The 17,779-nt window shown below is 47.0% G+C and overlaps 1 pseudogene; it reads right to left on the reverse strand.

Moving 5' to 3' along the window:
* Positions 1–12,537: 12,537 nt before the first annotated feature.
* LOC147724671 (uncharacterized) lies at positions 12,538–17,399 on the reverse strand (annotated as a pseudogene).
* Positions 17,400–17,779: the final 380 nt, after the last annotated feature.

Below are 17,779 nucleotides of genomic sequence, written 5' to 3' on the forward strand. Positions count from 1 at the left end.
ATAGGGGAATCTCTCACAAAAAAGTACAGACTCACTCCTCATTCTACTACAGCTTTTTTCCCTTTAAGCAATTTAGAAAACGCAAACCATATACTCGTGTTGAGCCACCCATGGTCAGTAACTATTGTGACAATGTCATATGTAGTGATGAAATATTAAAGTCTTCACGTGAAAGGGATCTAACTGCTCAAGAGGAAAGAAAACAAAATTATTATATTCGTATTTTGTCCTAAGTTAGTTCTGTGAATCGGGCCCTCTGTAACTTCTACCTTTACTTTTTCTTGGGGGAAGATGTGTGATGTTCTTCTTTTTACTTAGTGTGTTTCTATGCATTCATTGTGCCTCTGCAGAATATGCCATTCAGAATGTATTTAGTTGAAGCTTCTGCTATTTGGCAGTTGATTCTGGAAGTTGTTCTTGGATGTAGCTGGAGGTTCCTATTGGTAATAAATTAACACTGTGTTGTGTACCATTGTGTGCCAGCACAGGAGCATGTTAACACGAAGCACACAGTTACATCAGTGGACAGCAGAGTCCATAGACCTTGTCACATAGTACACTTGGAGCAAGCTATCTTATACCAATGTGAACATCTAAGATGATGGACACACTACCTGCCCATTTCATACACATGCGTTGTGCCAGTACAGAAATCAGGTGAAACTGGGCCTCATATGTGATGCACTATGCAAGTGGGCATGTCAGATGATACACTGTAAATGATGTGAAGCAGTCAGACTCACTGTGTCTTACACTATACACCCCTTAATGTCTTGACCATTGCATAGCTATATGTATCAGGGAGGTCATAATTAGGTACCTGATCTTTTATTCTCCCACTCTTGACACAAGGTGTATGACTGTCTTGTGTACTCCTCAGGCCTCTAATTACTGCTTCATAAATAGGAGGGTGAATAACACATATGTCTTTGTAAGTCATTTCAGTGATGGTGCCTTGATATATTGTGCAATTACTTGACAGGCCTGAGGGCTTTTCACTGATGAATCACATGCATGTGCAAAGAGAATGATGACTCAGTGCATACACATGTGAGACTCTACACATAATGGTACCAAATGAGGATGACATGTCTACTGTACATTTAGCAGATGTGTGAGAGGTGAGTTGCTACCAATATAGACAGATACAGGACTTTTACTCCTGTGTAGACTGGCCACGTCTCCATAGGGTCACTATCAAAGCAGTACACACATTAATCAGTACCCTCTGTCCATTCTGTATTGTGCATCTCACAAATTATCATATGCACACTTAATGAACTATTACATGACATGTCACTGGAATGTGTGCACAGAGAGAGTTCCTCAAATCAGCAGTGTAACTGTACAACTTCTAAACAACGTTATGTCCACAACATCATTGCATGCGGTCAGGGATCTGGGGAAATAAGGCTATACACCCCATTGACATGAAGTCATTATGCTAGGCAGTGTATCACATTTAATTGACAAATTCTCAGGACAACATGTGTGATGTTTGGCTTTAATGGAGCTAGTGAAAGAAAGATTTATCCTGCAGTTCCCAATTTTCTTACAATACCTATACTCATTCATACACCTCGTCTACCTATCACTCAGACACATACATGAGACTGTGAACAAGGCCCAAACAGTAAATCCACAATACGTCAAGAGTAGAAATTAGTATAAAATGTATTTAAAAGCTGTGTTTGTCACTTGATATATTTGTTCATTACTTTAAAAACAAGGCGAGAAACAATAAGCCAATACTCTAAACTTGCCAATAAAATTCATGTACTTCAATACAATGCAAAATATCAGGCACCTTTATATTTGTTCTATTGTTAAAAACATAAAAAACATAGACATAATACTAATGTTACAGCTAAAAAAAGAGAGATAAGAAAAAAAAGGTATATTTTGTCATTCAAATTCGCACATTCGTAAAGAGAAAGCCAACTGAGACCCAGTACATCAACTCTCGTTAAGTATCAGCTCATCCAGTCAGCATTACAAATTGTGCAGATAATATGTTGACTCGTTTCAATGGTGTTAATTCACTTTATACCATCTTTCTCAAGACCGCCTTATAACTCTCTTTGGCAATTAAAAACGTATATCTATAAGTGTGTTCCAAGGTGCAATCCTGTTAGTTAAACATGAATAAAAAATTAAATCTTTGCAGTGGGTACCGTCCAATCTCTAATACTCATTTACTGCTGACACTCCTCATTAGTGGTATCTGCTCAACCATATGTATCTTGATATATAAAATGTAATCTTATATATCATTCCTCTGTGTCATTTAGGCGGTTGATACCAGTAATATTAGACCAAACCTTTACATTCAGTATGAATGGACACTATTTGTATCCTTCTTGCTCGCATCAATGGCGAGCTTGTGACCAAATGGCCCTTCATAAATTGGGTCTGCTTTTAACTTTAAGTTGTAGCATAAGGCGTTCTCCTCATACACGTCTCTGAGCTGGACCGGTGTCTATGGTGCCATTCTCCCCACATACTCAAGTGCAAAAATGTATATGTCATATATGGCCCATGCTGATAGCAAAATGTGAATGCATTAACATTGGTTTGCACTCACAGGCACATACTACTGTGCGGCAACAGATTGTGAGCATTGTAAGCACTCTAAATTTGAAGATTTTACTCATATACTTACCAATACCTCTGGAGCACCATATAGCTGCCCGTAATGCCCAAGGACCTCATCCAATAGGACCTCCAGCTCCTCTGTGGTGAAGGGATGGGCCCTGATGGTCCCAGTATTAGCCATGACTGGAACCAGAGATGAGGTACAGCAGTAGTTGGTGGTGATGAATGGCAGGCAGCAGTGTCTGTATCTAAGTGACAGGTGTGACTATCTCACAGACATTTATAGGCCCCTAGGGTTTTTCCAGTGGTACTCTGATGATGCAATTGGTCCGTCTGGTTAGCATCTTTCAATTGTGGCCAATGCCTGTCACCGCAGTGGCGGAGCACGTCTACCGCGATGTTCAAAACTGAAATGCACAACAACGATGGCGGTTCCCATTGGCTGCAATGACATTCGCATAGGCGGTGTCACCCGCAGGGGTCATGATGTCTCTACCGCAATCCTGCATCATTCAGTTGAGGCCAATGCCTGTTACCGCAGTGGCAGAGCACATCTACTGGGCCTGTAAACACATTGTGCATTAGCATTCTCACTTTGCAGATTGCATCTCTGATCACAACACAATTCACAAAATTAATCTCAGCTCGTTGTAAATTAAATTGAGAGTGTGACATTTAACATAAGTATGCCGACCATATCATGGCAGTACATGTGAATAAATGCATTAGTATGTCAGATTTCATCCATGTGGGCATGGTTACAGATTTCATGTTGAATTACCTATAATTTTTGTGAAATTGCCAATATGTGTAATGCAAACTCCTCCCACAGTCATGATGGACTGACCACATAATGTGCATATATGTCTGTACACTGTGCTCTATTTATATTGATAGTTGTCCAACGTACACTCACTGAGCTCATTTTTTAATGATGTTGTGCTTAGTGTGACTAAAGCTTGAGGTTGTGCAGTAACAGCTGCTACATACAACTCACCATTGATTCTGCTAACCAAATGTGCTATGTCAGCTACACACAGGGCTGGGGACACATGATGTAGCAGTGTACCATATATCATATACATAGTCTGATTTAGATTTCACAGTAGTAAGTTTGTACATCTTGGCTACATGAATGACTACAGGAGATCAAGGTGCCTGTGCATGTCTCTTGTGCATTAAGCTGTTTTTAACGTCTTATCAATGTTGTGTTTGGGTTAGTCCTTATGTAAGCTGATACCCACATCTCATCTCTGTCTCATTTTTACACGTGTCCCCTGCCAGAATATGTAGGAGATGACCACCTGTGTATCGAACTTTTCCAGAGCTGCAGACAATAGAGGATACCGACATCATAAAGAAATTCCACCTGAATCGCCTTACCCTCCAGGCGCTATGTGCTCAGTTGGAGCCCCATTTGAGGCCTCACAGAACATATCCAACAGCTTTGACACCAACAGTAAAGGTGAAGGCTGCCCTGCATTTATTTATCACAGGGTCATTTCAGTACACAGTGGCCATCAAAAGTGGGATGTCTCAACCTATGTTCAGCATGGTGTTGCAAGATGTCCTGTCCGCATTGTTGATATACAAGGAATTGGCAGATATGAAGGGGGAATTTTATGGCCTTGGTCACATACCTAATGTTGTTGTAGCCATTGACTGCACACACGTTGGTTGTTCCACCTCAGGCACATGAGCACATCTACCGTAACAGGAAGTCTTACCATTCAATAAATGTTCAAGTTGTATGCCAAGCGGATCTAATTATCTCCCACGTATGTGCCAAATTTCCAGGTTCTGCACATGACTCCTACATACTGCGTAACAGCATCATCCCACAATTGATGGTAAATCTGCATCTAAAGCCTCCGTGGCTTGTTGGTGAGTGAGTTGTGTCAAGTAATGTGCTGTATGTGTAACATGCTGGTCTTCTCAAATATTTCTATCTCAAACTTGGTCTGTGTTTCTCACAACTAGGTGACTTTGCGTATCCCAACTGGCCTTGGTTGCTGAGCCGACTGAGGAACCCAAGGACACTGGGGGGAGTCCGCTTTAATAATGCCAATGGGAGGACATGTGTAGTGGAACGTGCTTTTGGACTTCTGAAGGCTGGATTTCAGTGTCTGGACAAAAGTGGTGGTTCACTACTCTACTCTCCCGAAAAGGTGTGTCAGATCATAGCTGCATGCTGCATGCTGCATGCTCCACAATCTGGCCTTGCACAAAGAGATCCCACTGATTCTGGACAATGATGATCAGCAGATGCCCCCGCTGCAAATCCACACATGCCCAGTGATGATGATAGTGGGGATGAGGAAGGTCTTAACCTGCGTCAACAGCACATGGCAAACTACTTCCCTTGAGTGTAAGTTACCATTGAGGAAATATGACTGTGTCTGTTTGCTTTGCTATTAGTGCCGAAGCATAGATGATGTGTTGGGATGCTGACTGTTGTTGGCAAACTGCTAAGGGCAAATGTGTTTGGACACTATTTTTGTTTCCACTTTCCTCATGTCTATGTTGATGGTGTTTGTCAGTCGTCATCTCCTGAGGCGGAAGCCGGGAGACCACTTAATTTTAAAAATTGTATTTTGTGTCACTATTTAGCTAAATTCCTGTATTTTAAGCTCACTCACCCGTCTGCCACCACTGGAGCGGGCGCTAGGAACGCCGAAACAGCGACCCCTTCGCTGCAACATAGAAATTGTCAACAAACAATTCAGACGCCATTGACAGCGAGGGAGAGAGGCCACGCCTACTCCTAGGCCACGCCCACCCGCCGAGTAGAGTATAAAACGCTGCCTTCAGCGCCACGAAGCCAGAACCTCGTCATCTCCTGAGGCGGAAGCCGGGAGACCACTTAATTTTAAAAATTGTATTTTGTGTCACTATTTAGCTAAATTCCTGTATTTTAAGCTCACTCACCCGTCTGCCACCACTGGAGCGGGCGCTAGGAACGCCGAAACAGCGACCCCTTCGCTGCAACATAGAAATTGTCAACAAACAATTCAGACGCCATTGACGGCGAGGGAGAGAGGCCACGCCTACTCCTAGGCCACGCCCACCCGCCGAGTAGAGTATAAAACGCTGCCTTCAGCGCCACAAAGCCAGAACCTCGTCATCTCCTGAGGCGGAAGCCGGGAGACCACTTAATTTTAAAAATTTTATTTTTTTGTCACTATTTAGCTAAATTTCTGTACTTTAAGCTCACTCACCCGTCTGCCACCACTGGAGCGGGCGCTAGGAACGCCGAAACAGCGACCCCTTCGCTGCAACATAGAAATTGTCAACAAACAATTCAGACGCCATTGACGGCGAGGGAGAGAGGCCACGCCTACTCCTAGGCCACGCCCACCCGCCGAGTAGAGTATAAAACACTGCCTTCAGCGCCAGGAAGCCAGAACCTCGTCATCTCCTGAGGCGGAAGCCGGGAGACCACTTAATTTTAAAAATTGTATTTTGTGTCACTATTTAGCTAAATTCCTGTATTTTAAGCTCACTCACCCGTCTGCCACCACTGGAGCGGGTGATAGGAACGCCGAAACAGCGACCCCTTCGCTGCAACATAGAAATTGTCAACAAACAATTCAGACGCCATTGACGGCGAGGGAGAGAGGCCACGCCTACTCCTAGGCCACGCCCACCCGCCGAGTAGAGTATAAAACGCTGCCTTCAGCGCCACGAAGCCAGAACCTCGTCATCTCCTGAGGCGGAAGCCGGGAGACCACTTAATTTTAAAAATAGTATTTTGTGTCACTATTTAGCTAAATTCCTGTATTTTAAGCTCACTCACCCGTCTGCCACCACTGGAGCGGGCGCTAGGAACGCCGAAACAGCGACCCCTTCGCTGCAACATAGAAATTGTCAACAAACAATTCAGACGCCATTGACGGCGAGGGAGAGAGGCCACGCCTACTCCTAGGCCACGCCCACCCGCCGAGTAGAGTATAAAACGCTGCCTTCAGCGCCACGAAGCCAGAACCTCGTCATCTCCTGAGGCGGAAGCCGGGAGACCACTTAATTTTAAAAATTGTATTTTGTGTCACTATTTAGCTAAATTCCTGTATTTTAAGCTCACTCACCCGTCTGCCACCACTGGAGCGGGCGCTAGGAACGCCGAAACAGCGACCCCTTCGCTGCAACATAGAAATTGTCAACAAACAATTCAGACGCCATTGACGGCGAGGGAGAGAGGCCACGCCTACTCCTAGGCCACGCCCACCCGCCGAGTAGAGTATAAAACGCTGCCTTCAGCGCCACGAAGCCAGAACCTCGTCATCTCCTGAGGCGGAAGCCGGGAGACCACTTAATTTTAAAAATTGTATTTTGTGTCACTATTTAGCTAAATTCCTGTATTTTAAGCTCACTCACCCGTCTGCCACCACTGGAGCGGGCGCTAGGAACGCCGAAACAGCGACCCCTTCGCTGCAACATAGAAATTGTCAACAAACAATTCAGACGCCATTGACGGCGAGGGAGAGAGGCCACGCCTACTCCTAGGCCACGCCCACCCGCCGAGTAGAGTATAAAACGCTGCCTTCAGCGCCACGAAGCCAGAACCTCGTCATCTCCTGAGGCGGAAGCCGGGAGACCACTTAATTTTAAAAATTGTATTTTGTGTCACTATTTAGCTAAATTTCTGTACTTTAAGCTCACTCACCCGTCTGCCACCACTGGAGCGGGCGCTAGGAACGCCGAAACAGCGACCCCTTCGCTGCAACATAGAAATTGTCAACAAACAATTCAGACGCCATTGACAGCGAGGGAGAGAGGCCACACCTACTCCTAGGCCACGCCCACCCGCCGAGTAGAGTATAAAACGCTGCCTTCAGCGCCACGAAGCCAGAACCTCGTCATCTCCTGAGGCGGAAGCCGGGAGATCACTTAATTTAAAAAATTGTATTTTGTGTCACTATTTAGCTATATTCCTGTATTTTAAGCTCACTCACCCGTCTGCCACCACTGGAGCGGGCGCTAGGAACGCCGAAACAGCGACCCCTTCGCTGCAACATAGAAATTGTCAACAAACAATTCAGACGCCATTGACGGCGAGGGAGAGAGGCCACGCCTACTCCTAGGCCACGCCCACCCGCCGAATAGAGTATAAAACGCTGCCTTCAGCGCCACGAAGCCAGAACCTCGTCATCTCCTGAGGCGGAAGCCGGGAGACCACTTAATTTTAAAAATTGTATTTTGTGTCACTATTTAGCTAAATTCCTGTATTTTAAGCTCACTCGCCCGTCTGCCACCACTGGAGCGGGCGCTAGGAACGCCGAAACAGCGACCCCTTCGCTGCAACATAGAAATTGTCAACAAACAATTCAGACGCCATTGACGGCGAGGGAGAGAGGCCACGCCTACTCCTAGGCCACGCCCACCCGCCGAGTAGAGTATAAAACGCTGCCTTCAGCGCCACGAAGCCATAACCTCGTCATCTCCTGAGGCGGAAGCCGGGAGACCACTTAATTTTAAAAATTGTATTTTGTGTCACTATTTAGCTAAATTTCTGTACTTTAAGCTCACTCACCCGTCTGCCACCACTGGAGCGGGCGCTAGGAACGCCGAAACAGCGACCCCTTCGCTGCAACATAGAAATTGTCAACAAACAATTCAGATGCCATTGACGGCGAGGGAGAGAGGCCACGCCTACTCCTAGGCCACGCTCACCCGCCGAGTAGAGTATAAAACGCTGCCTTCAGCGCCACGAAGCCAGAACCTCGTCATCTCCTGAGGCGGAAGCCGGGAGACCACTTAATTTTAAAAATTGTATTTTGTGTCACTATTTAGCTAAATTCCTGTATTTTAAGCTCACTCACCCGTCTGCCACCACTGGAGCGGGCGCTAGGAACGCCGAAACAGCGACCCCTTCGCTGCAACATAGAAATTGTCAACAAACAATTCAGACACCATTGACGGCGAGGGAGAGAGGCCACGCCTACTCCTAGGCCACGTCCACCCGCCCCCTTTCCTTCCCATAAAAGATGTGTAATAACCGGACGTGCAGCGGACGGGCGCAGCGGGCGCGCCGTCAGCGCGCCGAAGGCGCGCCAAAGGAAAGCCCGTCTGGGCCCGTACGGGCCCAGACGGCCTCAGGCCCAGACACTATGCCCAATTCACGAAAACACATATCCTACACTTCGGACACACTCCGATCCTGGAAAACTAAAAAACATCCTCAGTGTGAACTCATCCTTACGGATGACACCCCGTTCACAGGATGCACCCTCTGTGACACCCCTGAAGCCACGGAACTCAGCCACACGCTTCGCCTCGGCCTCCTGAACTGTAGGTCCCTGGTAAAACACTCTCACGAGATAAACCTCCTCTCCCAAACCCTCTCGTTAGACGCCCTGTTTCTGACCGAAACATGGCTGACCCCCAACAACGATTTTGACTTGGTCAATGCAACCCCCCCCCGGCTACCAAATCTGCTGCCTGAACAGACCTATCGGTAGAGGTGGCGGGCTCGCCATACTCCACAAAGATCATCTCAGCTGTAGAATCGACGGCGGCACGGTCAAGGACTGTGAAAACTGTAATTTCACCCTCCAGATCTCCCCTACCACCTCACTATCGGGTCTTCTAGTATACCGACCACCAGGCTCGCTAGGAGATTTTTCAAGCACCCTGATGGACCACATCCTTTTAAAAACAATATCAACGCCCAATTTCCTTTTCCTAGGGGACCTGAACCTACACTTCCTAGACCCGGCAGATAACACTGCCGCCAACCTCCTAGCAGACCTTATGTCAGCTGACCTCCTGCTTCTGAACTCTAAAGCCACCCACGAGAAAGGACAGCTCCTAGACCCAGTCTTCACCAACATTAGGAACCTCCAAACCCAAGACCCCACTCCTCTCCCATGGACTGACCATTTACTGGTCCCTATGTACTGGTCCCTTCAGTCCCCCCCGGTTCCCAAACAGAAAACTAGGATACAAACTAGACAATGGCACAAGTTAAGACCAGAAGAATGGGAAGCGAAGCTACGGGAATCCGATGGCCCCCTCTCAACTGACCCTAACACTGCCGATAGAGAATTCAACAGCTGGCTCACCAACCCCCTAGACAGCCTCATCCCACTAACTAGCTCCCTTAAGCATGTAAAAAGGATCAACCATGCTCCTTGGTACACTCCGCCCCTGAACATTCTAAGGAAGGAGTGCAAAAAGACAGAGCGTACATGGAGAAAAAACAAATCGGCGACGGAGAAAGACGCTTATCAAACAGCCATGAAAGCTTACAAACAAGCCCTCCATAACGCAAAAAGCTCTTTTTATGAGGAAAAAATAAAGAACTCCTCTTGCTCTGCTAAAGAGACCTTCTCTATCCTCAAAGAGCTCCTCCAGGTTCCAGCCCCCCCGCAGATACCCATGGACCCAAAAACAGCCGAAGACAAATGTGTCAATCTGGCCAATTTTTTCGATGATAAGATCAAAAAAATCCTTTCCTCCCTTCCTGCTAACAATCATGCCACCTCTGGAAAAGCCAAGGACTCATCCCCTGCGTTAGGGAACCCCCCCGATCCACCTGATCCACCTCATTTAGCATCATTCGGACCAGTCACGGAAGAGGAAGTGGCAGCTACTCTAGCATCTACGAAGAGTGGTGCTCCCAGCGACTCAGTTCCCATACGGTTCACAAAAGATATCATTCGGACCATTACAGCCAGACTTACTGCCCTCATTAACACCTCGTTTACCCAAGGAGAAGTCCCACAAAGCTGGAAGGAGGCCGTCGTCAAAGGACTACTCAAGAAGCCTTCGTTAGACCCCGCGGACCTATCCAACTACAGACCCATCTCGCTCCTCCCTTGGATAGGTAAGGTCGCGGAGAAGCTTGCAAACAAAAAGCTATCTCACTTCCTAGAAGCAAACCATCTCTTGAAAACCTCCCAAACAGGCTTTAGACCAGGCCAGGGCACTGACACCGCCCTCCTGGCTGCCGTAGAGAAGGCAAGGGAAATCATCGACACTGGAGGATCAGTGGCAGTGGTCCTCCTAGACCTAAGCGCGGCATTCGACACTGTCAGCCACCAGGTCCTTACCCAGCGCCTGGATAACACTGGCGTGAAAGACAGCGCGCTGAAATGGCTCACATCTTTTCTCTTCCGACGCTCGTTCCAAGTCTGGGAAGGTGAAAGCCGCTCCCCCTCTTTCCCCCTCCGGTGTAGAGTGCCTCAGGGCTCCTCATTGAGCCCCACGCTTTTCAACATGTATATGGCCCCACTGGAGGAGCTGGTCTCTCCATTCGGAGTCACTATCGTCAGCTATGCTGACGACACTCAGCTGGTGGTGACACTCTCACACCCCAAGCTAGAGCCCTCCAATCTTCGGGACTGCCTCTCCAACGTCCATCAATGGATGAGCGACTCAGACCTAAAGCTAAACGGGTCAAAAACGGAGATCCTGCTCCTCTGTCACAAAACTCTGAGCCTCCCCTCCAACCTCTGGCCCGCCTGTATGGGTGAACCCCCTACTCCCAAGACAGAGGTTAAGAGTCTGGGAGTATGGCTGGAGACAGATCTCACCTTCAGGACACAGGCTAGGAAAACAGCCGGCATCTGCTATGGCCTACTTAGATCATGCAGAAAGGTGCTTCCCTTACTACCATCCCAGTCCCGTCTTCTGCTGATTCAAGGCTTAGTTCTATCCAGGCTGGACTATAGCAATGCCTTTTACCTTGGAGCACCGGAAGCCACTCTCCAAATACTGCAAAAGACCCAAAATGCCGCAGCTCGCTTACTCACGAACACCCCAGCAAGAACATCAGCCAAACCAGCTCTGAGGAAACTTCATTGGCTCCCCGTGAGGGAAAGGGTCGTCTTCAAGGCCCTCTACCTGGCCCACAAGGTTCTGCACAACGCCGGCCCCCCTATTCTGAATAATTGGATCATTCCTTACAGACCGACGAGAGTGCTCCGGTCAGAACAGGGAAACCTTATCATCGTCCCCAGGGTGAAGAAGGCCCGCATAGGTGGCCGCCGCTTCTCAGTCAACACAGCCAAAAAATGGAACGCTCTCCCCCCGAGCCTCAGAGCTGAACCAAACCTACTACGTTTTAGGAAATCCCTCAAAACCCTTCTTTTCCCCTGATGCATCTGCAGCTTCTCTTCGCCCCCTCCTTAGGAGTCCGAGGTTTCAGCGCTGGGATACTCGAGGGTGACTACGCGCTCTATAAAAACCTAAAATAAATAAAATAAATAGGTGGGATGAATATTGTATGGTGTTGACTAGTGGTGTGTTATTGCTGTACTGCCATCATATGACAACTCAATGTCATCTTCTTGTGTCTTTCTAGGTTCCTCGCCCCATTAATGTCTCGTCACAATCAAAACTTGTGGTACATTGGAATCAGAGTTTACATTGTACATATTGTGATAAACATGGACCTGACACAAAGGCATAGGTGTGTAAATTGTGTTTATTTTCTATTGGATTAGGTTAAATTTAAAGTGAATGAAAAATTAATAGTGCATACTGTGTGTATGAGTTGTCAGTGAAGGTAACAGAGACAGATAGAGTAGTCACCACAATAATGGAATTACACAGTCCATTAAACTCCTGCCATCGACATGGCAATGGTGGATTGAATAATCAACAAATTCAATGTTCAGTGCAACACTGGTGACATCATGGCTGGCTAAGCGACTTGGCTTTGGTTGGTGCTTTGCCATGTGACCCTCCTGTGTTGTTTCTTGGATGTTCCTTATTGCGTTTTGCAGGGGGAGCCTCTGCTGCAGGCTCAGAGGTGTCTGAGGTGTCAGTATCTTGCAGCTCACCCCTCTTTGTGGCTGCAGCTAAGGTGGTGGGAGTATCAGCGGGCTGGCCACTGGAAGGTGGGTGAGCCCTGATTTGAGCAGCATGTATGTCCCTCAGAACACCCACAACCTGGCCCATGAGATCCACATGTTGTCCCATTCGTGTGTCAATGGACCTCTACAGCAGGCCTAGCTCACGCAGTTCCTCTACAAAACGGCCCATCTGTTTCGGGTTCAGTTGGTACGCACCAAGGACTCTTGTGACGGTGGCCAAGGCTTCAGTCTCAACGTCCTCATGTGATTGTCCCCTAGTTGTCCTCCCACCTTCCCTGTTGACACAGACCTGTGGCGTTGGCTATACACATACCCGAACACTGTCCCCGTCATCCAGTGCTAGGGTGGTGGTGTTGGTAATCACTGAGCCAGGGACAGTGTTGCAGGCAGAGGTGGTGATGGTGGAGGTGGCTGCAAAACAGGTAGTTGTAGCAGGGGTCAGCATAGTTGTTGTCACTTCTGTGTTGATGGTTGTGGTGGTGGGGACAATAAGGCCCTATGAGGGAGTGCACCCTGGCAGTCCTGAGGGGCCAGGTTGTTGCTCCTCATCCGAGAAACGTAGAAAATCAGCATTGGAGAGTTCACGTTCCGATGGGGGAAACTGGCTCTGCTGGTTGGTGGTGTTCTCACCAGCTGTTGATTATGAATCTCTTGTTGAACAGAGGTTAGATTGTCAGTTAAGTACACTCCACAACCTTGGTGACCCAGTTTTGGATGTTTTAGTTGATACGCCAAACTTTTTACATTGCAATCACTTGGTATTGGTAAAAGATTATCAGCATCATGACATGATGTAGTGGTACATACATTAGGTGTTATTAGTGTGACATGTAAATACCAACTATTTGACATGAACAGATAGTATGTTTACAGGGACATGTCATCATCTACCAACTTGGTGCACATCCACTTTGGTTTATGCTTGGATATTGTAGACTTTTCTAAGAATCTGTTTCGGCTATGCCAAACTTCCTAATTTTAGTTGGTCAGTTTTTGTTTGAAATCATGTTGATTTGTTTGTTTGACAAATTGTCCATGCATGTGTTGTGTTCATATGAGCCTTCATGCTTTCAAACAATAGGACTTACACATTTCATTGTGTGCTTTGCATGATTAGGCCCTGAATTTATTTGCATAGGACTTTGTGATTCAAAGTGTGATTTATGTGACATTTAAATGGGCTTAGCTGTGTGCACACTGGATGTGAAATATAGATCTGTACAGAGGTTAACAAGTGATGTTGTGGTGGTCATATGGTTCCATGCACCTTGAGAAGGATTACAGGCTGCATGTGCTGACTACCTACCAGTTAGGTGGCACTGTGGAGGGAGATGGCTGCCACAAGGCTGTGAAATGGGGGAGTGTTCCATACTGCTCCGAGGTGAGGCAAGTAAGCATGAGATGGCTACCTACCTGTAAGGTGAAGCATAGCAATGAAATGGCTGCCACATGTTTCTGTGTGGGGGGGAGTGTTCCATCCTGTTCAGGGGTGAAACAAGTGAGAATGAGATGGCTACCTACCTGTAAGGTGAAGCAGAGCAATGTGACATGTAGTTCCTATATAATCTACACATGATCTGTGCGTTTGGATAACATAAACTGTGGGATTGGTGGCAGACTGATTCCTTGCACCCCCACCGGGTATGTTAGCCTGTCTGTATCAGGTAGCTCACTGTGCCACTAGAATCTCCACTTATCGGGGAGAGAGTAGTATTGGGCAAATTAAGAACATGACAACCCTGATCCCTCAGAATCGTGGAAACAATATACTACCTTTCACTCAGTCACTAGTGCTCACTTAGTTTGTCTCGGAGATACACAGAATAAACATACTGGGCATTTGTCAATCGGAATGTATTAAACAGATGTTATTCTAGTGTAGAATAGATGAGCTGTAACCACCATTAGACAGTAGCAGAGATATTTGATTTGAATTACTACGAAAGTAAAGGGATGGTACAGTTCTACCATTTGCAGTAATCATGAATACATACAAGTACATAAAATACATGATAAAAAGTGCGTACTCCTACAATGCCTCTCTAACTATATGTACCTGGATGTACCTAGCATCTGTGTAGATGTTATGCCAAGAATCCCTCTAGGATCTAGTCAACCCCATTACCTGAGAATGAGAGAATAAGGGACCCCGTCCTGGTCGTGAGTTGGACACCCTGCAAGGGATGCTAGACCACTGCAAGCTGGAGTGTCTGCATGCAGGAACCTCAGCATCTCTGGTCTGTGTGTAAGCCAGGAAGTCTCGGTCTCGTCTCTCCTTCTAAGCAAGATGTGATGTTTATATAACCATAGAGCTCCCCAGGGGTCCTACCTTGCTGTGTTACTGTGTCGACCTAAAGGATGACGTTGGGCTTGAACTTTATAGAGAGATAATATACAGGAGATGGTAGTCCTGCTGTGCTTCCAGGAAACCCCACACATAATGTTTGAGATCCGAACTAGGGATAAACCACGTTCTGAATGCAGGGCCCGATTCACAGTCACTTACGACAAAATCCTAAACGTATTACTTTTGGTATGCACAGAAGACATTTAGTAGTCTTAAGTTAGGATGTTCTCTTAACTTAGGATTTTGTCTTTAGTTCATATTTTGTCTTAAGTTAAATTTCCTGATCTGCTGTGAGGCAAGGATGCCTGGTTGGTGTTGTAGTGCTGGCTGCCTGTCCACACCCCCTCTCACTGTTGAGATGGCTACCTACCTATAAGGTGAAGCAGAGGAATGAAATGGCTGCCACATGGCACTTGGGAGGGAGGAATGTTCCATCCTACTCAGCTGTGAGGCAAGGGGTCTGGTGGCAGTTGTAGTGCTGGCTGCCTGTCCACCTGCCCCTTCCTTATTGAGATGGCAACCCATCTTTTAGGTGAAGCAGAGCAATGAAATGGCTGCCACATGTCTCTTGGGCTGGGGAATGTTCCATCCTACTCAGCTGTGAGGCAAGGATGCCTGGTGGGAGTTGTAGTGCTGGCTGCCTGTCCACACCCCCTTCTCACTGTTGAGATGGCTACCTACCTATAAGGTGAAGCAGAGGAATGAAATGGCTGCCACATGGCACTTGGGAGGGAGGAATGTTCCATCCTACTCAGCTGTGAGGCAAGGGGTCTGGTGGAAGTTGTAGTGCTGGCTGCCTGTCCACCTGCCCCTTCCTTATTGAGATGGCAACCCATCTTTTAGGTGAAGCAGAGCAATGAAATGGCTGCCACATGTCTCTTGGGTGGGGGAATGTTCCATCCTACTCAGCTGTGAGGCAAGGGGGTCTGGTGGGAGTTGTAGTGCTGGCTGTCTGTCTACACCCTCCCTCCCTGTTGAGATGGCTACCTACCTGTATGGGGAAACAGAGCAATGAAATGGCTGCCACTTGATTCTCGGTGGGGAGATTTTTCCATCCTGCTCAGCTGTGAGACAAGGGTACCTGATGGGATTTGTAGTGCTGGGTGCCTCTCCACACCCCCCTCCCTGTTGAGAAGGCTACCTACCTGTAAGCTGAAGCATAGCAATAATATGGCTGCCACATGGTTCTGTGGGGGAAAGTGTTCCACCCTGTTCAGGGGTGATGCAAATGAGCATTAGATTAATACCTACCTGAAAGGTGAAGCAGAGCAATGAAATGGCTGACACATAGCTCTTGTGTGTGGTGAGTGTCCCATCCTGCTCAGCCATGAAACAAGGGTGCCTAATGGGAGTTGTAGTGCTGGCTGACTGTCTACCCCCTCCCTGTTGAGAAGGCAACCTCCCTGTGAAGTGGAGCAGAGGAAAGTAATAGGTTACACATGGCTCTTGGGTGTGGGGACTTCCCATCCTGCTCAGCTGTGAGGCAAGGGGGCCTGGTGGGAGTTGTAGTGCTGGCTGATTTTCCACTCCTTCACTCCATGTTGTAATGGCTACCTACCTGTAAGGTGAAGCAGAGTAATGAAATGGCTGCCACACTGTTCTGGGTGGGAAGCGTGTTCCATACTGCTCAGCTGTGAGGCAAGGGGACCAGGTGGGAGTTGTAGTTCTGGCTGCCTGTACACATACCCCGATGGACATATTGCTAGCTAAGTTTGAGTTGAAACAGAGGAAGCAAATGGTAAATATGTGAGACATTTGTTGGGAAGAGTGTGTTGTACATAAGTGCATTTAGGTCTAGTAAGTGTAGCTTTATAGTTGTGCAAGACAGTACATTGCAATTTGATGGGATACATATGTTGGTACTTACCAGTCTCCACTCCCCAAGCTATTCCTGTGAGACTCGCTGGATGCAGGAGGGCAAGCACCTTCTCTTCCCATTCAGTGAATATTAGTGGTGGAATGGGAGGGCCACCGCCAGTTGTCTGAGCCACCTCATGGTTCTTGTTGGCACACTATTTCACCCTGGCCTTCAATTCATGCCACCTCTTCTTGATGTCACGCAGTGTGCGGAGGGTGGTCCCTCCTGCTTTGACTTTGTTGATTATCCTTTTCCACATTTGATTTTTTTCTGACTAGTGCGGTCTGTTGGACCATGCTTACAAACAAATGTTGTTCTACTCTAATTGTCTCGTCTACCATCACTGACAACTCATTGTCTGTGAATTTAGGCATTTTGTTCTGTGAGATGGTGTGCGATGTGCAAATAAGTGCCAAGTGGAGGTAGGAAGATGGTGGTGGTGATCTGTGAGGTGTGTGTGTTGGAAGTGTTGGTGTGGGTGGTTGTGATGGCGTGTTGTGTGATGATTTGGCTCTCCTTTGAGCTGTGGTGTATGGCCCTTCACTTCTGGGGTTGTGCAAAGGATGATGAACAGGGAAGAGGTTGGTTTTATACTGAGCTATGTGGGTGTGTCAAAATGAGGAATGCCTGTAAGGTGTATTTTTATGCTGACCAGGAAGTTCATTTTTTAAAAATACCTTGGGGGTGTATCATTATGGTGTGTCAGATGTGTTTGAGGGCACTGGAGAGAACAGGCACACTTGGAGGCCTTGTTGTATAGTTGCATTCGACTTTCATTCATTTTTTCGCACGACCAAGGCGGTCATAATGCAATGATCGTTACACCAGCTCCGTCATCTCATCATAATTTCACTTGTGGTCTTTCCGCATGAGGATCTGTCTACAGAGGTCAGAATGTTTTTCTGGATGTGGCCGATGGTTTATTGTAAAATACGACCACCGAGGTCGGACTTTACATTCATCTCATCGTAATGTCTCTGCCGGTTTTGCAGTGGAACATGCAGGCGTTTTTTTCTTTTTCAGGAAGCACGGCGGTTGAAGGGCTTTTCTATCCGCCAACATAATGATCCCCTTAGTGTTATATTTTTATTTAATGTTGATTTTGTCCTTGTTTTTGAAGTTAATCCTTGTTTTGAGTTGGCATTTTAGTTAAGTGTAATC

This window comes from Lissotriton vulgaris, chromosome 4_1, assembly GCF_964263255.1.
Source record: "Lissotriton vulgaris chromosome 4_1, aLisVul1.2, whole genome shotgun sequence".
NCBI lineage: Eukaryota > Metazoa > Chordata > Amphibia > Caudata > Salamandridae > Lissotriton > Lissotriton vulgaris.